Raw genomic sequence first — 25,497 nt, 5'->3', positions numbered from 1 at the left:
TCCTGTAAAGTTAATGCTTGTGGGCCAGTGGCTAGTCAATCAGCCCAATTATTTCTGATGAACAGAAACCCAGGGAGCTTGGAGTGTCCCCTCAAGTGCTGGACATGAATTGGAGCCCCCTGTCCCTCGAATAGGCCTTTGAGGGTAACCATAAGGGGGAAATAGGGTTACCGTCCAGTCTAATATGTGCTTGGGGGACATGGGGCAGCAGGCTAACCATATACAAGCTATCAGAATATAAGTTAAAGGGTTCTTGAATATCTTGAAGGGCCATGATCACCGCAAGCATCTCCTTGTACTGTGCTGACCCTTGGCAGGGTTGGAACCTTTGGTGACTCGGGGTTTCCTGTTGACCCTCGAAGACCGCATATGCAGAGCCCATTTGACCCCTGTCAGTGAATATGTGAGGGGCATTGGGGATGAGTTTAGAAGGGAAGAGGGAAGGCATTTTTAAAAGAAGTCTCCATAACATAATGGTCCATTTGGATGGCCCAAAATGGCAATCTGTGTGCCCCAAGAACCCCTTAAGGGAAATGGCAAGACGGGCATTTACCCGGGTGAGCCATTCAACATCTGACATCCGAAAGGGGAAAACAATGGAATGGGGGTCAGAGCCATAATGCCTCTAGGCCTGGGTTCTGTCTTTAATTATAGCACCAGCAAGCTGATCAGCCTGAGTGTATACCTGAAGTGTGCCCCCCAAGGGGGTGTGAATCCATTCCATTGGTTCCCCTTCCTGAGTCAGAACTGCAGAAATCAGGGTAATCCCCACAAACAGCCACAGAGAGAAGGGCTTATTGGCAGAATACCTTTTTAAAGAAACTTTGTCTAGGGCCTCTTGAAACTAGAAATATGACCTGATGGCTATCTGCAAGGATAATATTATCTTGTGGCATTTTATTTTTTAGCAATGTGAACAAGGGCACAAGACTATCCTTGGGGATCGGTACCCAGGGCAGTAGCCAATTAATTTTCGCTAAAAGACTTTGAAGTGGAGTTAGGGTCATGGAGGTTGGGATATCCAATAGAGGTTTAAGGGGACTGACTCAGGTTAGAGTTAAATGGGACCTGAGCACCTTAAAAGGGGGTACCCTCTGAATCTTACTAGGAGCCACTGTAAATCCTTCCTCCGTGAGAGTTGTAAAGACCTGGGTTAAAAGGCCCTCCAGGAGGGCAGGATCCTTGTGTCCAAGATGATATCCTCCATATAGGCATAGGCGAGGAAAACATCCGAACTTAATATGGGCTCCAGCAGTGTGGCCAGGTACTGTTGGCAGAAAGCCAGACTATTAGCCATCCCCTGTGTTAGTACTGTCCACTCATACTGTTGATCAGGTCGAGAAAAATTAAGGGAGGGGACAGAAAAGGCAAATTTTTTCACAGTCATCCAGGTGTAATGGGATAGAAAAGAAATACCCCTTGATGTCTATTACAACTAGAGTATACTCTGAGGGTATGACTGGGGTCCAGGGCATGCCTCTCAAGGGGATGCCCACCAATTCCATCCTTTCATTTATTTTACGTAGGTCCTGAAGCATGCGCCAGGCCCCAGACGCCTTTTGGATAACAAACACTGGCGTGTCCCAGGGGCTCATGGAAGGACGTAAGTGTCCAAGGGTCATTTGTTACTCCACCAGGAGGCAGTGTGCTGCGAGTTTAGGTTGAGTTAATGGGCACTGCTCCACCCAGACGGGATTTCCCGGCCTCCACCTGTAGGTGGCACCCAGGGGGCAGTGCCCTTTAGGATTGGGGGTATACTTGAGTGGGTCCCTTGGGTTCCTTACGATTGGTGAGACAATCCTTTTACTTGACCACTTCCATGCCCCAGTCGTGGCCCTGGGCCTTCCTCTAGAACACCCTCATAAAAGGCCCAGTGATCCGTGGTAACCACAACATCCATTTGCCCTAGCATATCCTGCCCCAACAAATTGGCTGTGAGATTTTTCACTACCGGGGGCATATTTTTCCCTGTTCCCCATCAGGACTGGTCCATTTCATGAAGGCGACTGTTAGATTGAGAATTGCCCTCCACTCCCAATATTGATGGTCCATCCTCCAGCTGCCAGGTGGGTGGCACCTCCTCTTCTCGGAGTACCGTCCTGTCCACCCCAGTGTCAATCAGGCAGTGAAACCATTTTCCGCCTATGATGACACTCATCTTGGGATGGAGCCCCTCATGAGGGGGGCAGTCCAGGGGGCTTGGGTCATTCTAGTATGGGTTGCCCTGGTTTCCCCTTGGATGGGGTTCCTCCTTGAGTTAAAGGGGCTGGAGGATGCCCCCCTCTAGTTTAAAGGCTTCACTTCTAGATCAAATTTGGACCTGTAGTCCTTTTTCCAATGATATCCCTTCCTGCACCTAGGGCAGGGGGTTGGAGGCAGTTTTGGGCCCCCAGGTTGACTAGTCAAGGAGGCTTGAGGGCACTCCCATTTAAAATGCCCCTCTTGCACACACTTGAAGCAGGCTCCCTTAGTGGCCTGCCTGAGTGACTTGGAATTTTGGGCAGCCAGAGCCTGAGTGATAGCCTCTGTCATTACCAAAGTTTGGGATGAGAGGGCCTGGGTCATGGCCGTCATTTGAGCCTGTAGGGTCATGGCCAGGGATTGATTTTGATGCTGTTGCGTACCTACATCCTGCGAGGCCACTACCCATCAAGTTATTGAAACCTCCCTCAGACCAGCGCAGGCCGTCCAATGATCAGCATTCATTCCTTCCCAAATAAGCATCTTAACAAACTGATCCCGAAGGTCTCCTGCTGGTAGCTTGCGATGAACACTCTGTTGGACTCTATAAAATCTGGCAATGGCTCACCCAGTTTTTGTCCCACCCCAGCTATGGGATACTCAGTGGGCCCCTCGTCTAGCTTGTACCAGGCATTAAGCCCCGCCTGTCTCACCTGATCATGGTATAGGCCAGGTACCACTGCCTGCTGTACCCCAGTGGAATACCCTTCTCCTGTCCCAGACAGCATAGCATATGTAGGCAGCCTTGAACAAGTTAAGGCCAATCTTGGCTTGTGGGATTCCTGGGATAAGAAAGTCACATATTCCCATCCTGAAGGAGGATGACATCCTGAAAGAGGATGATAATCAAGAACACTCTGTTAAAATTATTTGTGCCACCAGAGGCTCTGATAAGTTGGTTACGTATGTTGTTATCTTTTGTGCTTCTTTGTGCTTCTTTGTTCTGCAGCTGGTCATGTCTAAATACCACTGGGACTTTAGAATAAATGAGCCTTGATCAGCTTTGTTGTCTTGGCTCCATTCTCTGGGCCCTTGTCCCTCTTTTCATTCCCACTCCCTCCTTCAGGTTCCGTTCGACTGATGCGGCAGGCCCGCACAGCATAAGTAATTGGTATCGCAGGCTGGGCTTGCCGATGGCCTTCAGCCCACACCCGACATTCTTCTTTAAAGAAGGCACACCATTTGATGAACTGAGAGCTGGTCAAGACATCCGTGGCCATGTCCAGCCTGAATGAGGATGGACTGGGTCCGAGGAAAGGTAAGTGTGTTGCTCGCCCGTTCCCCAGCCTCCCTTGATCCCGGAGACAATCAGACACAGAGGGGGGTCGAGTCATGCAGGAACTCGTTTATTATGGTGCAGTAAGCCTCTTTTAAAGCAAAAAATGCAATGCTATAGGGGAGAGGAAGAGAAACCGGCCAATTGTTTTAAAGGTTACCCTATCATGCGCTTGGTTTCCATAGAGTCCACGTGCTGATTCATATCTCCTGATGCCTGTGCCCAAACTTCCTTGTAAACAACTCGAACTCTGCCTGTCTAACTTCCTCTCGGCACCATCTTCTTGTTCAGCGCAGCATAGATGGCGTCTGCCTCCTCATCGTCCCTCTCTTAGGGCCTGTTGGAGAAGAGGCTGCCAGCATCATCGTTGGCAGCCTGTTTCTTCATCTGGTCCCCAACGGTCCTCTTGCCGGGGGACTGTGGCAGCCACAAGGGTAGCTGGCTGAGATCTTGGGGTCCCAGTGCAGCACCATGACGTGGTCCCAGTGGATGTAGCAGCCCTCATGCCATGGGGTGCTGTACCACGAGCAGTAGAAGGCGTTTAGGTCCAAGCACATGTAGACTCTGCCCAGAGGCAGGCTTGGTCTCTGCAGGTACTAGCCCCGGGGGGCTGCCCGGCTCTGCAGGGCAGGGTGGAGGCGGCGGTGTGGCAGGCACGGTAGAGTCCCAGACGGTGGGCACCGGGGCCCCCTCCGGCTGTTGCTCAAAGGTTACCAGCTTCAGGCCTGGGCCCAGTGCTAGGAGTCCATCTGGAGCCTTGAGCGTGTGCAGGCCCATGAGGGTGCCGAAGGCGAAAAGCAGCACCAGGAAAAGCACGATGCAGATGTGGCGCTGCCGCTGGACAATGGCCGAGATGCCCTCCCCAGGGCTGGTCCCGCTACCTCCCCGTGAGTTGCACCATGGCCACCCTCATGTCCCGCAGTATATATTCCATATAATTGTATATATTCCATATATATAATTTTAAGCCCATGATCCTTCCCATCCTCCCTCTCTCTTCCCTCCCCTCCTCCTACTTTCTTTAATTTTTATGAAAACATATTTTCTTTTTAAAAAATATTTATTTAATTTATTTGAAAGAGATACAGAGAGAGAGATGGAGACACAGACATGCACACACACAATATGGAGAGAGAGTGAGAGAGAGAGAGAGCTTTCATCTGCTGGTTCAATGCTGGATCAATCCCCCAAGGTCCACAATAGCCAGCGTTGTACTGCTCCATTCTGATCCAGCTGTCTGCTATGGCCTGGGAAAGCAATAGAAGATGGCCCAAGTCCTTAGACCCCTTATTTATCCATTTGTTTAATGTGTTTGTCTATATCTATCTATCTACTGACAATCCCCTCCAATTGTTTTGATTGGCATTTTTTGATTGGCATTTTTTTTTTTTTTTTTTTTGGCCAGGCCAAAGATAGGAGCCAAGAGCTTCTTCCAGGTCCTCCACATGGATGTCAGAGCTCTAAACACTTGGGTAATCTTCACTGCTTTTCCCAAGCCATTAGCAGGGAACTGGATAGGAAGTGGAGCAGCTGGGACATGAACTGATGCCCACATGGAAAGCCAATGCCACAGATAGTGGCTATACCTGCTAGGCCACAACACTGTCTCCATACTTTGAATGCACTTTGTAATTACAGGTTTACTGTAAAACTAATGTTCAAGATTCTTGCACCTTGTGAGTGATTTTTTCAGGCCTGACCATAGGGAATTACACAGGCTTTACCTGGCAGGCAAAAGGGTAGGGATTGACTACCCCACATAAGATTCAGTGCATTATCATCTCTTGCCTTGAGCTAATGGCAAGCATTCAGATATCCCTAATTGGCCATGTTCCTTTACATATCTGCATTACCAGCACAGAGCCTGCAGTTATAGGAATCCTTTTCAGGAAAATGTGAAGACACATTTTCCCATTCTTAGTCAATTCTCAGTACCTTTTTGTTCCCAACCCATCTCATTTTTTCTCCTTTTGGCACCTGTGTCCATAGAGCTGCAGGACCCATTCTTTCAAGGTTCCTTTAATAGGGAACTGATCCAATTGACCCTCAGTTGGCTTGGTATTCAGTAGCAGAAAATGAAACAGGGGACAGTCAGCATTTTTTTGTTTTATACTATTGGAGCAAGTGATTAAAGATTTGGTTGTTAGTTCCATTTTGATTGCTGTTTTAATTGGCTAGGCACTTGTAGTTCAGCTATTTCCAGTTCAGCTGAACTCCACACAAATACCAAACACCAAAAGCATTTCAAAGAGATTAAAAAATGCAAAGGATAAGCAGGAAGAATCAAACACTATGCAAAACCTAGGCATTTTACATTGATAACTGATGAAAACAAAAGAAAAAAAATGAAGACAGCAATTAAAAAATGAAATGTTACCTAAAGAGAAATGAAGATAAAAATTGTGTATATCTTGCCAAAAACCAAGCATTCCAGGAAACAAAGGAGTGACATTTTAAAAGTGTTAATTAAAACAGCAAAACACAACAAAATTGATCACAAATAATTTTACACTCAGGTTCACAATCTTGTAACATGAAAGAATTTATACCACAGAATTACTATACAATAAATGCTACAGAAACCTAATCAGATAAAAAAATATGATTCTAGACTGAAACAGCATTTGCAAATGTAGATTGTATGGTGCTAGGTAAAATTGAACAATTTTCTAATTTATTGTTCTAAATTAAAGTGTCTAAAGTAAGTACAGAAGCAATGTGCTATTACACAATATATAAAATATAAGGATTTGAGAATAAATAAAGAATAAATAAGGAATTAGGAGTCTAGCAATGCATGATATGAAAATGTACATTATTTGAATTTGGGTATCAAGGACATCAATAAGTATTATTCTTAGCATCTTCAGCATGTATCTTTTTCTTTTGTTTTCAGCAGTATCAATGTAAAATTTCTAAGTCATGGCATAATGTTTGCTTCTTTGTGTTTATCCTTAACAGATTTAAATTAATTAGTTACATTTGAAAAGGAGAGAAATAAGGATAGAGAGATCTCCCTTCCACTGATTCACACCCTTAATGTCCACAAGAGGATGGGGCTGGGCCAGGGCTGAACCGAGGAACAGGAATTCCATCTGGATCTCCAACATGGATGTTAGTATTTTTTTTTTTTTTTGACAGGCAGAGTGGACAGTGAGAGAAAGACACAGAGAAAAAGGTCTTCCTTTTTCACTCTTTGTTCACTCTCCAATGGCCGCCGCGGCTGGCGCACCGTGCTGATCCGAAGGCAGGAGCCAAGTGCTTATTCTGGTCTCCCATGGGGTGCAGGACCCAAGCACTTGGGACATCCTCCACTGCACTCCCAGGCCACAGCAGAGAGCTGGACTGGATGTTAGGGTTTTAACTACTTGAGCCAACATCTGCTCTCTCACAGTGTGTGCAGTAACAGGAAACTGTAATTGGGAATGAAGCTCAGATTTGAACGAAGACACTCTAATGTGGGCTAAACAAATGGCATTGTAACACAAATGTATAATGTAACATTGTAACAAACTGTCCACTCCAATTATGTTTATTTTTTCAAGATTTATTTATTTATTTGAAAGTCAGAGATTATGAGAGAGAGGAGTAGACAAAGAGAGAGATCTTACACTGGCCACAATAACCAGCACTGGTCCAGGCTAATTCAGGAGCTTCAAGTGGGTCTCCCATGTGGGTGTCAGGAAACCAAACACTTGGGCTATCATCCAGTACTTTCACAGGCCATTAGCAGGGAGCTGGATTGGAAGTTGAACAGCCAGGACACAAATCAGTGCCTATAAGGGATGTCCTGTGTCACAGGCCGCAGTTTTACTTGCTGTGCCATAATGTTGGCCTCAGAAAAATGCTTATTTGAAACTCTATCCAATCACCAAAAATATTTCCTGAAAGCAAATCAATAACAAGTCAATTGAGAATATTAAAGTCCACCACAGTATATATTTGATTAACACATGAAAATACAAGAAAGGAAAAGATAATAAAAAAGAATCAATGGAAAATATTTGCAAAAGCAGATTTTAACCTAAATTTATAAATAATCAAATTTAGTGAAATTAATGACAATAATTCATAATTTGTGAGACATCATGAAAGTGGTTGTTAGGGGGATTATTTATATCATTGATGATTATATTAGGAAAGAATAAAGTAGAACTCTCTGATGGGCACAGATACGTAATATAAAATAATTTACAATTAGGTTCCAAAAATTTATCCATCCTTATGTTTCTATATCTCTTTTCTAGATCTCTTTATCCTCAACTTTTTCCTGCCCCATTTTTTTTTTTCCTTACAAGTCTATAACCAATTAGCCAAACTTTCTGGCAGTGTACCTGAGTTCTACTTTGACCCATTTCTCTTCACACACATGGAGTGACTCTATGGACTACCTGAAGTACTGCTTTTAAGATAAATTTCTTTTTTCAGGGATGCCAGAGCAGACTTGTAGTACTGGAGACTGTTTTAGTTTGCACTGACATTCAGCTGACCCTTCTGTGAACTCAATTTGTCATTTTTTTTTCTGTTCTACAAGTTGGTATAAAGTGACTTTCCATGTGGCCATAAAAAAAAAAAAATCAGGGAGAAGAACAAGTGCACTATTGATAGATAATACAAACACCTGGCCATTTGCTCATGTAGTTCATTTTTGTTCCCTGGAATATCTCATATCTAATTTTGAATGTACAACTTTATATCCTCCTATTTTATGATGGGTTGTTTCCGGACCTCTTCTGCTTTGTAATGGTATAGATTCGAAATACACTTCTCATTGGTACAATCACTTGATGTTCCATAATCACAAGCTATGTCTCTTTTAAAAATCATCTATAATTCTCTATTTTTCTTGTTTGAACTTAATATTTTATTTATCACACTTTCAGGCATCTGACTGCTTGTTATTCTATTTTTCAAAACTGTCAGAAATTACCTAAGTGTACCAGAATTATGCATGGCCAATTGAAGGTCTCTTGAATTCCTCACATTATTATAATTCCTTCAGTTGCTTCCATTGCCAAGACTTGAATGCCTCCTGATGCAAATATGTAAGCATATATTTAGGATCTAGGCCTAAAAGGAGATCACAGGATCATGAACTAAGCATTGGTTCAACAGTGTTGGGATTGCCAAACTGCTTTCTAATGAGGTGTGTGAATTTATACTCATATAAGAAGAATATGGTATATTTTTACTGATTCATAATTTTCTGAACATTTGCTGCTTATGAGGTTTAGTATTCACAATTGGGAAACTTTCCTGAATAGTTATAAATTTGACTATATTTTGAATTGTGATATAATATTCACAATTATTCTTTAGTCTTCAGCTGTTGTATTTTTAAGGTTTTCTTTTTTGATAGCATGATGAAGAATCTTTTAATGCACATCTGGATAATGTGTTGAATATTTCAATTATCAGTATCTAATAATGTAACGCATTTCATTTGTTTTAATAGTATTAGGTCAATATAGGCTATTTGTTCTTTGAGAAATTCACTGTCAAATTGCATGATAATGTCAGTAAAATATAGCCACATTATTTTTTTGCACAAGCAGAATATTTGGAAAACTGTTTTCCTAGCATGCACTTCTACTTTGCTCTTTATTTTTGTTTTTTTATTATTTCAGTGTCACAGTGGGTTCTTTGTGCCACAGGCTGTTTTTATCACACACACACTTACTGAGATGCAATGTGAGATGTGAAATATTTATAAATGAAAGTGTCTATGGTGAAGATGATTATGAAAGATTATTGTTTTGCAAAAGAAGAGGTTGAGCTCTGATGTACACAAAGACTTGCCTGACCATATGTGGTGAGCCCTGGAGCTTACTTATCAGAGTAATCCTCTGTATACACACTGTAATTAGTCATTGTATATGGACTCCATTTAAACATTTTTATTTATTTTACTTTAGAGACAGAGAGTGATGAGACACACACACACACACACACACAGAGAGAGAGAGAGAGAGAGAGAGAGAGAGAGAGAGAAACTCCCACTCAGTGATTTACTTTTACTTATCAAATTCTCAAGAGCCAGGAACTCAATCCAGTTCTCCTACATGGATGGCAGTTACACATCTGCTTGAACCATTGCATGCTGCCCCCAAGATGTTTTTATGAAGCTGAAATAAGGATTGAAGTCAGGACTCAAACACAGGCACTCTAATACAGAATGTTGACCTCTTGTGGGGTTTCTCAACCACTACACTAAATGCCAGTCCTGCATACGCCCTTTAAGGTAACTTTCTGCAAATTAGGTAGTATCTGATAGAGCTAATACCTGGAGACTAGGGTGACATGTTCTTAATGGAAGGAAGTGGAGTTGCATTGAGAAGTAGATCTATATGCCCATTATGTGATATTTCTTGAAAAAATACAGGTGACACAATCTGCTTCAGGAAACATTCAGAATGTGAGAAGAGTAGAGTAGAATAAAAAAAGAGAGGGAGGAGATGAACAATTTGGAACATGCTCAATCGGTCTGGCCGCAAATGGTGGAGTTAGAAATGTGCCAGGGGATTCCAACACAATTCCATCAAGATGGCATGTACCAATTCCATCGCACTAGTCCAAGTGATCAATTTCAGCTCACAATTGATAGCTCTGATAGGTCTAAGAGTCAAAGAGATCACACAAACAAGACAAGTATCTGCTAATACTAACTGATAGAATCAAAAAGGGAGAGAAAGATCCAACATGGGAAGTGGGATACACAGCAGACTCATAGGATGGCAGATGTCCTAAACAACACTCTGGCCTCAGAATCAGCCCTCAAGGCATTCAGATCTGGCTGAAGAGCCCATGAGAGTATAGCAGGCATGGAAAGCCAAGATATCATGGAAAAAAAAAAAAGACCTAAATGAATGATCTCTGTGAGTGAGATCCCAGTGGAAAGAACGGGGCCATCAAAGAAGGAGGTACCCTTCTCCGAAGGGGGGAGAGAACCTCCACTTTGACTATGACCCTATCGGAATAAGATCAAAGTCAGCGAACTCTAAAGGCTTCCATAGCCCTGGCAACTCATGACTAGAGCCTAGGGAGATTACTGACGCCATGAACAGGAGTGTCAAATTGTTAAGTCAGCAACAGGAGTCACTGTGTACTTACACCCCATGTGGGATCTGTCCCTAATGTGTCGTCTAAAGCCAAGTGATGCTATGACTGGTACTGAAACAGTATTTTTATACTTTGCGTTTCTGTGTGGGCGCAGACTGATGAGGTCTTTGCTAATTATATACTGAAGTGATCTTTTGTATAGAAAGAGAATTGGAAATGAAAAAAAAAAAAAAACAACCTGGTGTTAAAATGGAAATGGCATAGAAAATTAATTAATTTGAAAAAAAATTATGTAGGATCTCTGTCTTTAATGTGCTGTACATTGCTATTTAATGCTATAATTAGTAATCCAATGGTAGTTTTTTCACTTGATGTTGCTATATGGGCAAAATGTTGAAATCTTTACCTAATATACACTAAACTGATCTTCTGTATACAAAGAGAATTGAAAATGAATCTTAACATGAATGGAAGGGGAAAGGGAGCGGGAAAGGGGAGGGTTGCGGGCGGGAGGGAAGTTATGGGAGGGGGGAAGCCATGGTAACCCATAAGCTATACTTTGGAAATTTATATTCATTAAATAAAAGTTTAATAAAAAAAAAAAACAGAGGAAACCACATGACAACAGAGCTTGACTGATGGAAGGCCGTGATTGGATGGTTTCAGAAACTGCCTGGTGACAAGAACCTGACTGGCAACAGGCTGTGATTGGATGGCTTTGGAAACTGCCTGGCAACAGGCTGTGATTGGTTGGGGCATAGACTGCCCCTTGACCAGCTTGGCTGGTCTTGGCTATATAAGCTGTTGTACTAACTGAAATATACGAGTCTGTGGGAAAAAAAAAAAAAAAAAGAATCACAAGACAGAGGCAGAATTGTGATGTACGGAAAGTATGGCCCAGGAATTTCCAATAGGGAGCACTGTCCATTTTGATGATATGCTGTATGTGCTAAATAGAAAGAGACAAACAGCACAAAAGAAGGTGAGGAATTAAGACAAAATGATGAAAATACACTCCATGTTTTATGGATTGAAATAATTAATCATGTTAAAATAAGTTATTTTACCCAAATCAATTTACAAATGCAATGTAACTAATATCAAAATTTCAATAACCTATTTCATAACATCTGAAAAAATGTAAAATTTTGTAGAATTACAAAACAACAAAAAGAAATAACTCAAAAAATTTTGAGCAAAAAAGGACAAAGCAAAAAGGAGATATTACATGACCTGATTTCAAAATATACCTAACTTTAAATGCTATAGAAGATAAAATAGCATGATATTGGCTTAAAAAAAGACACATAGACCAATGTAACAGAATCCGATCTTCAACAAAGGTATAACAGGCAATCACTGGGGAAATAATGGTCTCTTAAATAAATATTGCTTTGAAAAGTGGATGTTCCCATTAAGGAAAATGAAATGAGACCCCTAATTCTCACAACATCCAAAAATGAACTCAAATGCATGAAATATTTAAGTGTAAATCTTAAACTATGAAAAAAATATGTAAATTCCTCACAAAATTAGAAATAGAAATAACATCTGATTTGCTATTGCAATACTATTTAGAAACTGAAATTAGTTTGTCAAATAGACACATACGTTGTCTTGTTTATTTCTTTATTACAAAATTAATTAATTAATTAATTAATTTGAAATCAAGAGTTACAAAACGAGAGGAAGAGACTGGGAGAGAGAAAGATCTTCCACAGACTGGTTCACTCCCTAAATTTCCACATCAGCCAGCTCTGGGCCAGAATAAACCCAGGAGCCAGGAGTTCAGGAGTTGCTTCCATCTGAAATACTTTTCATTTTCAATGCCATTCTTGGGTCCATTATTAGAAATCTAGACCAGAAGCATTGCAGCCAGGACTTGAACTGGCGCTCTATGGGATGCTCGTGCAGTAGACAGTGTTTTATCCCACTATGCCACAACACTGGTCCTTCATGTTTATTTCAACAGGATTTAAAATAAGTTGGGCAGATTAGAGGCAAAAAAGATATGAAAAAATATTGGACACTGAGTTCTAAGTTACAGTTATAGAAGAGAAATAGTTCTGATGTTCTATTGCATAGAAAGGCGAACACAGATATCAATATTATGCTGCCTGTATATTTCAAAAACCTAGAGAAATGATTTTGAGTGTTTCATAAAATTTCATTTCCTGGCTACATGCAGAATACATATACTTTATTTTTTGCAATATATTTGTTAAAAGTGATATTTTTTATTTCTTATAAAAATTATATGAGCCCAAGAGAAGTTTAACTTTTAACCAGAAAATGCTATCATTTATTTATTACTTGAGTATTTGTTGATTTAACACTAGCAACTGATTTGTAAGCTCACTCTGCAAAAATTTAAATCTAGTATTTTATACCTAACTAAAAATCATCCTCAATAACTGAAGACAGAACAGACATTCTTAGAAAAACAACAGCTAACTTAATATATTACCTGTAGCAAAATACTAGTAAAGGTGCTATATGAAGTTCTTCAGGTTGAATAGAAATGACTTCACATAAGTTAAAGAACATACATATAGGAAGGGCTAAGTTCTTCACAAATAATTGGGTAAAAATAAAAGCAGTGAAGGTCACATTTTCACATTTATGAAGGCCATCTTGTATTTCCATTCATTTATTAAGTTTTTTCAATTACAAAAATGAAACAAGGGGCCAGAGCCATGGATCACTTGGTTAATCCTCTGTCTGCAATGCCAGCATTCCATATGGGCACCAGTTCTAGTCCCAGCTGTCCCTCTTCCTGTCCAGTACTCTGCTGTGGCCTGGGAAGGTAGTGGAGGATGACCCAGGTGCTTGGGCCCCTGCACCCTCATGGTAGACTGGGAGGAAGCACCTAGCTCCTGGTTTTGGATCAGTGCAGTTCCAGCCTTGGCTGCCATTTGGGGGGTGAACCAACGGAAAAGGAAGACCTTTCTCTCTCTCTCTCTCTCTCTCTCTCTGTCTCACTCTCTCTCACTGTCTATAACTCCTCTACCTATCAAATACAAATATATAAAAAATGGAACAAACTTCATGTATTCCATAAATATAGTTTTAAGAGTATAATGGCACTTCCCACCATACATTCACTACCACTCACCTTACGTCTTTCCTTATTTTTCTTTTAATTTTTTATAATGACATGCTTTTAATTTTCTTTATTGTTACAAGCATAACACTCCACTTAACACAGAATTCAACAAGTATTAAGTAGAGAGGCCAAAGTTCTACAAGAGTATAGATAAGAACTATAAACAATAATCAAATCTGAAAGTGTCAATTTTACACATATACATTACTTTTTTGGTACTCTCAATGCTAGCTACTCAAAATCAAGGAAAACATATATTTGTCTTTCAGGGACTGCCTTGTTTCACTAAGCATGATTGTTTCCAGTTTCATTCATTTTGTTGTGAAAGACAAAATTTCAGTCTTTTCAACGGCTGAATAGCATTCCATCATGTATATACACCATAATTTCTTCATGCAGTCATCAGCTGATGGACATCTGGGTTGATTCCATCTCTTAGATTTTGGGGGTTCAGCTGCTATAAACATAGGGGTGCAGATGACAATTTTATTTGCTGATTTCATTTCCTTTGGCTAAACTCCAAGGAATAGGCTGACTGCGTCATATGGCAGATCTCTTTTTAGATTTCTGAGGAATCTCCATACTGTCTTCAATAATAGTTGTACTAGTGTATATCCCCACCAATGGTGTATTAGGGTACATTTTTCCCCATATCTTTGCCAGCATTTCTTAATTAATTGATTGATTATTTGATTTTTTGATGGTAGCCATTCTAATTGGGTTGAAGTGAAACATCATTGTGGTTTGATCTGTACTTCCCTGATGTCTAGTGATCCTGAGTGTCTTTTCATATTGATCTATTGGCCATTTGTATTTCATCCTTTGAAAAATGCCTGTTCATATCCTTAGCCCATTTATTAACTGGATTGCTTGTTTGTGGTGAGTTTCTTGAGTTCCTTACATATTCTGGCTATTAATCCTTTATCAGATGTAGAGTTCGTAAATATTTTCACCCATTACATCAGTTGCTGTTTTACTTTATTAATTGTTTCCTTTTCTGTGCCGAATCTTCTTAGCTGATGTAATCCCATTTGTCTATTTTTGTTTTTATTGCCTGTGCTGCATGGGTTTTACCCAAGAAGTATTTGCCTATGTCAGTTTTTTCAGTGTTTGCATTACAACATTTTCCTGTAATTTTATGGATTCATGTCTCCGATTTAGATCTCTGATCATTGCAAGCTAGTTTTTGTATGAAATTTGATGTAACATTGTAACATTCTTGTTTCATACTTCTTTTTTTTTAAAAAAATATTTATTTATTTATTTGAAAGTTGGAGTTACACAGAGACAGAAGGAGAGGCAGAGAAAGAGAGAGAGAGGTCTTCCATCCACTGTTTGACCCCCCAACTGGTCACAACATACATAGCTGAGCCAATCCGAATCCAGGAGCCAAGAGTTTCTCCTAGGTCTCCCATGCGTGTGCCAGGGCCCAAGGATTTCAGCCATGTTATACTGATTTCCCAGGCCACAGCAGAGAGCTGTATTGTAAATGGATTGATTTAGCTTGTTTGTCAGAGATTGGTTGATTATAGTTGTGAGGATTAATTTTTGGGGTCCAGTCTGTTCCATTAGTTGGTGCGCCTATTCCTATGCCAGCTCTAAAATGTTTTGATTATTAATAACCCATAATATTAAAATTATATGTCTTAATGCCTCTAGTTTTGTTTGTTTGGTTTTTTTTTGACAGGTAGAGTTACAGACAGTGAGAGAGAGAAACAGAGAGAAAGGTCTTCCTTCCGTTGGTTCACTCCCCAAATGGCAGCCACAGCTTGCGCCATGCTGATCCGAAGCCAGGAGACAGGAGCTTCTTTTCTGGTCTCCCACATGGGTGTAGGTGCTCAAGCACTTGGGCCATCCTCCACTGCCTTCCTGGGCCACAGCAGAGAGCTGGACTGGAAGAGAAGCATCCAGGGCTAGAACTCGGCACCCATATGGGATGCCGGCACCGCAGGTGGAGGATTAACCTAGTGCCCCACCATGCTGGCCCCTCCAGCTTTGTTTTTATTATTTAGGATTACCTTAGCTATTTAGGTTCCCTTAACCCCAGGACTGTATGGTTTCACTGCTGAATTCAACCACACGCTTACAAAAGATCTGATCCTAATACTTCTCAAACTATCCAAGTCAATTTTAATGGAGGTGATCATACCAAAATCTTTCTATGAAGCCAGCATCACCTTAATTCCAAAAGCAGAGGAAGATACTAGGAAGAAAGAAAACTATAGACTAATATTTTTGATGAATATGGATGGAAAAAACCCTCAACAAAATACTAATTAAGGCCGGCGCCAGCACACCGGGTTCTAGTCCCAGTCAGGGAACCGGATCCTGTCCCGGTTGCCCCTCTTCCAGGCCAGCTCTCTGCTGTGGCCCAGGAGTGCAGTGGAGGATGGCCCAAGTGCTTGGGCCCTGCACCCACATGGGAGACCAGGATAAGCACCTGGCTCCTGGCTTCGGATCTGCGTGATGAGCTGGCCACAGCGGCCATTGGAGGGTGAACCAACAGCAAAGGAAGACCTTTCTCTCTGTCTCTCTCACTGTCCACTCTGCCTGTCAAAAAAAAATAGTAATTAAATCCAAACATATATTGGAAAGATCATTTACTCAGAACAAGTAGAATTTACCCCTAGTATACAGGGATGGTTCAATATATGCAAATAATAAAAGTGATACATCACATTAACAAACTGAAGAATAAAAATTATATGATCATCTCAATAGATTCAGAGAAAACATTTAGTAAAATACAACATTCTTTCATGAGAAAAAAAAATGTTAAGCAAATTAAGTGTAGAAGGAACATACCTCAACATGATCAAGACAATATATGACAGATCCATAGGTAACATCATATTGAATGGTGAAAAGTTTGAAGTATGTAGACTAAAATATGCCCATTCTCACCATTACTATTCAAAGAAGTCTGGAAGTTTTAATCACAGCTGATAGACAAAAGAAAAAGAAACCAAATGGATGCAAATAGGAAAGAGGAAGTCTTCTTATCCCTCTTTGCAGATTGGTATCATCATATATACAGAGAAACAAAAAAATCAAGTCAGAAATTATTGGAACTCATAAGAGTTTGGCAAAGTTGCAGGATATGAAATCAACACTAAAAAATCAATAGTCTTTGTGTACACAAACAATGCCATGGCTGAGAAAGAATTTCTAAGATAAATCTCATTCACAATAGTTAGAAAAAAATCTAAATACATATCTATAAATTTAACAAAAGATGAGAAAGATCTATACAATGAATATTACAAAACCTTAAAGAAATAAATAGAAGATGCACGCAACAAAGAAAAATTCTTCCATGCTTATGGTTTGGAAAAATTAATATTATCAAACTCTCCAAATTACCCAAATCAATGTATATATTCAATGCAATCCCAAACAAAATTTAAAAAAATATTTTTCTGAGATCTGGGGGAAAAAAGAGCCAACTTATAGAAATACAAATTTCTAGTTTCCAGGCTATAGTTATGAGAAATAAATGTTTCTAGAAATGATGACTGCAATATAAAGACAACATCATGACCAATAACATAACAGTTCTAATCATGATTATTTTGTATTTAAAGACAAATATTATTTTATTGGTTTTAGAATTATTAATTTTCTTAGTCCATTTTGCATTGCTGTAACAAAAATTCAATTTATAAAACTAGATGTAATTAGCTCAACATTTCATGTTCCAATGGGACTAGCAACCTAGTAAGAGCTGCCTTGGCTACACCACAACATGTACGGAAGGGGGAAGTTCATTTGATTGCTTCCTTTGTAATTACCTGTTCTTGTGTGATCTGATGGTCTTGAAAGACAAATCTACTCTATGCAACCAAAATTAACACATTAACAAATATTTATGATATAATTACTTTCCATTAGGCCTTACCTACCACACTGGTAGTCAGGCTTCTCTCACAAGCATGTTTGGGGTACTAACATATCACATTAGCTAAAATTAAGAGTAAAATAAATCAAATGTATTTAGTGCAGTTTAAGCACTTTATAGTAATTGTTTCTTGTGTTGGATGATTTCCTCAGAGGTAATATAATTCTGTTATGAACCATATATTCCTTTTTACAATAAATAAGAAATAGTGGTCTTACAAATGCATATATCAGTCAACATTAGTTGATATTAATCTCAAGATTAAAGAACAAAATATCCATTTTTAAGAGTTAAATAGCTGCCAATTTAGAGCTGGTATTCATTTTTATAAGTTGTGCTTGACCATACTTGTATTTATACATCTATTTATTCTCCTTGTTTAATTTATTTGAAAGTTGGAATCTATTTTCATGAAAACAACATGTTTTATATTCTTCTACTCCAGAATACTTTACATAATATTCAAGATATCAAATGTGGAATACTCATATGTTTTCTCATTGATAATTTTTCATTTACAGATTTATGTGAGTACAAAAGACAAGAATGTATCTTTCATAATAAGATTATTTATTGTAAGAAAAGTATTTGGATATAGACCTATATAGAATAACTGGAATTGGATTCATAATCAAGGGTATCAAATTTAGAATAGGTAAGATTTATTGAAACAATTTGTGAGAGATTGCCAATGTATTAGCCTATTCTAATCATGTTATTAATATGATGTTAGTAATTATCAATTTAATTCTCTTGACAAAAATTGAATATTAAAATATTGAGTTAGTTCTCTTAGATTTAGAATTTGGGTATGTACATCCTATGCTACCTCCACTGTAAGAAATTATTTATAGTAAACTTCAGAGTTTCTTGAAATGTTATTTTGTCTTCAAGGATAAATTTTTAGAAATAAAAAATGGTATAATTACTGAAAAATACAAAATACAAAACAGATATGCTGCTTCTTATAGTAGTATTGAATAGTATTTTTCATTTTTTTAGGAAAAAAGACTTACAGAAAATAAAACATATTTCACTTGAAAACATCAAAGTACTCTAAAGAAAATGTATTATTTCTTACTGTGTCTCCTGTGATTAGTGGTTCATGTCTACTTTCAAAAGTGCCAAGCTGCAGTATAGAATATCAAGGCACTTACCATGAAGTCAGACCACTTTTTCCTTTAAAGAAAGTTCATAACTTGCAATACCTCTTGGGTTATTCTGTAAGTAGAGATATCATATAAATTTCAGTAGGAATATTTGAGATTAACATGGAAAGAGAAATAGTTTTGAAATTAACTTTTAAAATAGTTCCTGCTATGAATATTTATGGAAAGCAGTTCCACCAATTAGCTCTAAGGTGTGCAGAGACCTGATAGTTGGGTACTACCTGAGGCATATATGACATTAGTAAAATAAGTGAGCTCTGTAGAATTCTCAGGAAAGTTTTGAGGATGAACATAAACTAAGTCACATGAAAACTAAAGGACAGATGTATGGAGTTCTTCAAAAATTTGCAATAAACTTGTACACTCAGTACTCAGTTGTTCAGTCTGTGTAATTATTTGAATAAACATGTATGAGAAGACATGAAGCAGATGTTATCTTTGATCACCCTATGGACTGTGCCATCTCTTTGAATTTATTATTAGTTCCTTAAAAGTAAGTGTTCACTGGGGTTTAAATTAAAGATGAAAACCTGGCATGTAATTATTTTTCTCAATCTTGGTATCAGAGGATTTGGCAAATGACTATTTTACCTCTAAATCTTCTCCCAAATCAGTAATTTTGATTGACTTTTGTACCAAAATGCTGTAGAATTGATTTTAAACAACAAAAGTGTTCTGTGGTTTTGGAAATATTTTAGAAGTTTTACATTGCTTGTATTAGTCTTTGTAAATTGCAGTTCTAAAGCAGAGTGAGTGTATGTGCTGTTTCTTAACAATCACATGGAAAATTGAAGAGATAGACATTAAATATTTGTTTTATATGCAATTTCTTTTGTGAGTACAACTCTAGTCTCAAAATATTTACATATACACATTTTATTTTACTCTTCTATTTTTATGCAATGAAAATTATAGTTTATTATTTTTGATAATTTACATACTGCATATTCAGTTGGACTCTGTAGTATGACTCTCAGTAAATCATATGTACCTGTGATGTAATGTGAATAACACTCAACAAATGCAACTATAAAAAGAGTGTATGTTTTGTGAGTATGGGTGGAAAAGGGTATTACATGAAGAAAACTGTATAAATGATGAAATAAATTCATATTAATGATATTAATATATTTAGATTAATTTATTTAAGAAATAATTATTCATTCATTTGAAAGCCAGAGTAACAGAAAAGATGGAGAGACAGAGAGACAGAGATCTTTCAATTCATTCTCTTGTCATTTCCTAAATGTAACAACAAGAAATATCTCGGACGGAGCCAATAACCTCTGCTTCTTACACCTGAGTGGCAAGGGCACAGAATACTTTGGGTCATCCTTTGAGACCTTCCCAGGCACATTCATAGGAAGGTGGATGAGCAGAGAAGCCTGGACTCAAACCAACAGACACTCTGATATGGGGTGCCAACAAGTGATGGCTTAAATTGCTACAGCACAAAGTCAGCTCATGTTAATTTATTTATGCAATATTTGTTTACAGAATTCTCTCATACTATTTGGTCCATTGTGTGTTATAGAAACCTTCCAAAAATCTGACATAGCTCCCACACTAACAAAACATGAAGCTTATTGGGATTAAGACATTAGTTAATAAAAAATATATGTAACTTCTTACCCTGATAAGTCTTAAAGGGAAAAGTATGAGTACAACAGAAATTAATATGACAAAAAAATAATTTTTTTGGAAAAAAGTGACATTTGAGCTTGAACTTGAACTTGTACATAAACATATTCATCTCTAGTTGCTTTTAATATGCATTATATATATGTATACATGTTTTATGTATTCCTCCTGTCAGGGTTCATATCTGATGTGATCATTTATTATTCATTTTTAAAGGATTTTATTTTATTTATTGAAAAGGCAGAGTGACACACACACAGAGAAGAGGCAGGGAGATGTTCCTCCTGCTGGTTTACTCCTCAAATGGTAGCAATGGGTCAATATTAACACAGGAGGCAGGAATTCCATCCAGATCTCTCACATGAATGGCAGGATCCCAGGCACTTTGCCAAGTTCTACTCACCAGGAGTGACCTTGTTCATATTCACAGGAGCAGGGACTCAGACTGGCACTCATAGGGTTTGCCAGCATCACATGCAGCACTCAACCTCACTGCAGCTCTCTGCTTGCCTCTTATTATTCTTAACATTAACTAAAGTTTTCATATTCTCAAACGGGAGTCACAGGTAAAACAAGGAGTGGAAAGATTTTAATTTCAGTAACAACGAAATGTAATTAAAATAAAATTTATTAAAATTTCTCCTATTATCTCAAATCCCACACCTTAAGCATTATATATTGAAAGAAATTTTTATGTCTAATGAAGAGTTTATAATATTAAGATTTTGGCAGCAGCGCTTATGGTGGAAAAATGACACAACATTTTTCACATATATAGGTGTAGAGATGAATCTGGTATTGGTATATCTGTCTCTTAAATGATGAATTAATATAAAATGACATTGTAGTTAAGATTGTATTACTTAGCTTGCCAGTCTGGAGAACTGGCTTTGCCATTTCCAAAGATACTTTAATTTATATTTTCATTAACCACAGAATGTTTTTATTTTCATAGATTCTATATGACAAAAAGATTTGGAGGCCAGCGCCATGGCTCAACAGGCTAATCCTCTGCCTAGCGGCGCCGGCACACCAGGTTCTAGTCCTGGTCGGGCGCTGGATTCTGTCCCGGTTGCCCCTCTTCCAGGTTAGCTCTCTGCTATGCCCCGGAAGTGCAGTGGTGGATGGCCCAAGGGCTTGGGCCCTGGACCCGCATGGGAGACCAGGAGAAGCACCTGGCTCCTGCCTTCGGATCAGCGTGGTGCACCGGCCGCAGCGGCCATTGGAGAATGAACCAACGGAAAAGGAAGACCTTTCTCTCTGTCTCTCTCTCTCACTGTCCACTCTGCCTGCCAAAAATAAAAAAAAATAAAAAATAATGGATTTGGAAAGCTTGCCCTGTTTTCCTAAACTGCAGCATCAAAAGCACTCAGATTGTATATAAATGGGATACATGATCTTTACTTAAATTTCCTCCATGCAATTAGAGACTATAGTCATGATTTTTTGATAATAAACAATTCACTAATCTTTCCATGTTTCAATTTTCACATTTGCAAAAAAAATAATAATAATATAATCTAACTAGCAAAATTGTTTTGATGAATAGTTAATTTAATACATGATGGATATTTGGCCTCATGGTTAATACATGTTAGGATATGAACATCTAAAGGATGAATTAATCCTAGAAGTTCACAATCTGTTATACTGAAAACATGAACAGTCATATATTGAATTACTGACTCAATCAGTAATCAAAAAGTTCTGATATGGAATGAAGATGTCTGAAGTGGCACCAGAACACCTGTCATATAAATTAGTTATAAATAGGAATACTTAACTAGCTTAAACATTTCCTAAAGAGTAGGAATTTCGTGTAGCTGTTAAAACCCTTCTTGTTATGCCCATGTTGCATACTGTAGTCTTGGCATTCAAGTCCCAGCTCTACTTAAGATTCCAGATTTCTGCTGATGTACACTTTAGGAGCAGCAGGTGGTGGCTTAAGATGGGTCCCTACCACCAACAGGGGAGATTAGGACTTAATTTCCTGCCTATTGACTTTGGGCTAACCCAGTCCCAACTATTGTGGCATTTGAGGAATAAACCCATGAATGGAGGTTCTCTGTCTCTCAAATAAATAACAATAAAATTTCTCAAACTTTCTAATGCTAGAACCCCTTAGTAGTCTTCTTTTTAGTCTTTACCTTTTTCTCACACAAACCTAGAAAACAGATATATAAAGCTATATTTTTCTGATTAATATTATTAATTGCATGAGTTATGAACTATGAATGAGTTTGGAAGACCTAATATACAACACAATGACTGGCTAATATTTCTATATCATACACTTGAAATTTGATAAGAGCGTAGCTCTTAAGTGTTCTTGCCATACACACTACACAAAGGTAAATATGTGAAGTGATTTTAGTTTCACTAACAGGATGATAGTGAGGATTTAATAATGTGTATTAAAAACATCAAGTTGCTTATGTGTACATAATTTCTATACAATTTGCTTTTATCATACATACTTCAATAATTCTTGGAAAAAAGGAATAAACTTGGTCAACCTGTGAAAAAATTTTTTTCAACTTTCATTTAAGAAATATAAATTTCCAAAGTAAAAGTTTTAAATTATAGCAGCTTTTTCCCTCATTACCTCCCTCCCACCTGCAACCATCAAATCTCCCACTCCCTCTCCCATCCATCCCATTCTTCATCAAGATTCATTTTCAATTATCTTTATATACAAAAGATCAACTTGGAATATACTAAGTAAATTTCAACACACTGCACCCACACAGAAACACAAAGTATAGTTATTTGAGTAGTAGTTTTACTGTTAATTTGCATAGTACAACACATTAAGGACAGAGGTTCTACACGGGGAGCAGGTGCATAGTGACTCCCATTGTTGATTTAATAATTGACACTCTTATTTATGGTGTCAGTAATCACGCGAGGCTCTTGCATGAGCTGCCAAGGATATGGAAGCCTCTTGAATTTACCAGCTCCGATCTTATTTAGACAAGGCCATAGTCAAAGTGGAAGTTCTCTCCTCCCTTCAGAAAAAGGTACCTCCTTCTTTGATGGCCCATTCTTTCCTCTGGGATATCTCACTCACAGAGATGATTTTTTTTTTTTTTTTGCCACAGTGTCTTGGCTTTACATGCCTGGGAAACTCTCATGGGAGTTTTAGTCAGATCCGAGTGCCTCAAGGGCTGATTCTGAGGCCAGAGTGCTGTTTAGGGCATTTGCCATTCTATGACTCTTCTGTGTATCCTGCTTCCGATATAGAATCATTTTCTCCTTTTTAACTTTATCATTTATTATTTACAGACACTGGGTCCATTTTTTGTAATCCCTTTGACATTTAATCCTATCATTATGATTAATTATGAACTTAAAATTATCACTTTGACTAGTGAGATGGCATTGGTACATGCACTCTTGATGGGATTGAATTGGAATCCCTTGGCACGTTTCTAACTTAACTCTACCATTAGTGGCAAGTCCGATTGAGCATGTGCTGAACTGTACATCTCCTCCCTCTCTTATTCCCACTCTTATATTTAACAGGGATCACTTTTCAGTTAAATTTCAATACCTAAGAATAATTGTGTGTTAATTACAGAGTTCAACCAATAGTATTAAGTAAATAAAAAATACTAAGAGAGATAAAGTAGTAAGTTGTTCCTTGCCAGTCAAGACATGGGCTGATCAAGTCTTTGTTTATCATAGTGTCCATTACACTTCAACAGTTTTCATTTTAGGTGCTCGGTTAGTTGTCACCAATCAGGGAGGACATATGATATTTGTCTCTTTAAGACTGGCTTATTTCACTCAGCATGATGTTTTACAGATTCCTCCATCTTGTTTCAAATGACCGGATTTCATTGTTTTTTACTGCTGTATAGTATTCTATAGAGTACATGTCCCATAATTTCTTTATCCAGTCAACTGTTGATGGGCATTTAGGTTGATTCCAGGTCTTAGTTATTGTGAATTGAGCAGCAATAAACATTGAGGTGCAGATAGCTTTTTTGTTTGCCAATTTAATTTTCTTTGGGTAAAGGAGTGGGATGGCTGGGTCATTGTGGTAGGGCTATATTCAGGTTTCTGAGGAATCTCCAGACTGACTTCCACAGTGGCTTTACCAGTTTGCATTCTCACCAACAGTAGATTAGTGTCCCTTATTCCCCACATACTTACCAGCATCTGTTGTTGGAAGATTTCTGAATGTGAGCCATTCTAACCGGGGTGAGGTGAAATCTCATTGTGGTTTTGATTTGCATTTCTCTGATTGCTAGTGATCTTTAAAATTTTTTCATGTGTCTGTTGGCCATTTGGATTTCCTTTTTTGAAAAAATGTCTATTGAGTTCCTTGGCCCATCTCTTAAGTGTGTTGTTAGTTATTAATCCTTTATCAGTCACATAATTTGCAAATATTTTTCCCATTTTGTTGGTTGCCTCTTCACTTGCCTGACTGTTTCTTTTGCAGTACAGAAACTTTTCAATTTGATGCAATCCCAATAGTTAATTTTGGCTTTGACTGCCTGTGCCTCCGGGGTCTATTCCAAGAAGTCATTGCCTGTGCCAGTATCTTGCAGGGCTTCTCTGATGTTCTCTAATATATTGAAGGTGTCAGGTCATAGATTTAGATCTTTAATCCATGTTGAGTGATTTTTGTGTAAGGTGTAAGGTAGGGGTCTTGCTTCATGGGTCTGCACATGGAAATCCAGTTTTCCCAGCACCATTTGTTGACTAGACTGTCCTTGCTCCAGGAATTGGTTTTGGATCCTTGATCAAATATAAGTTGGCTGTAGATGTTTGGGTTGATTTCTGGTGTTTCTATTCTGTTCCATTGGTCTATCCATCTGTTTTTGTACCAGTACCATGCTGTTTTGATTACAACTGCCCTGTAGTATGTCCTGAAATCTGGTATTGTGATGCCTCCAGCTTTGTTTTTGTTGTACAAGATTGCTGTAACTATTTAAGGTCTCCTGTGCCTCCATATGAATTTCAGCATTATTTTTTTCCAGATCTGAGAAGAATGTCTTTGGTATTTCGATTGGTATTGCATTGAATCTATATATTGTTTTTGGGAGAATGGACATTTTGATGATACTGATTCTTGCAACCCACAAGCATGGAAGATTTT

At 38.5% G+C, this 25,497-nt stretch overlaps 1 pseudogene; it reads right to left on the bottom strand.

Annotated features, from left to right (window-relative positions):
* Positions 1–3,900: 3,900 nt before the first annotated feature.
* The window catches only part of LOC133759159 (glycoprotein endo-alpha-1,2-mannosidase-like protein), a 150,711-nt pseudogene continuing 129,114 nt past the window's right edge, over positions 3,901–25,497 (bottom strand).

The sequence above is a fragment of the Lepus europaeus genome, chromosome 5 (genome assembly GCF_033115175.1).
Source record: "Lepus europaeus isolate LE1 chromosome 5, mLepTim1.pri, whole genome shotgun sequence".
Classification (NCBI taxonomy): domain Eukaryota; kingdom Metazoa; phylum Chordata; class Mammalia; order Lagomorpha; family Leporidae; genus Lepus; species Lepus europaeus.
Note: the sequence above shows the minus strand (reverse complement) of the source record. Positions and strands in the feature narration are given on the sequence as shown.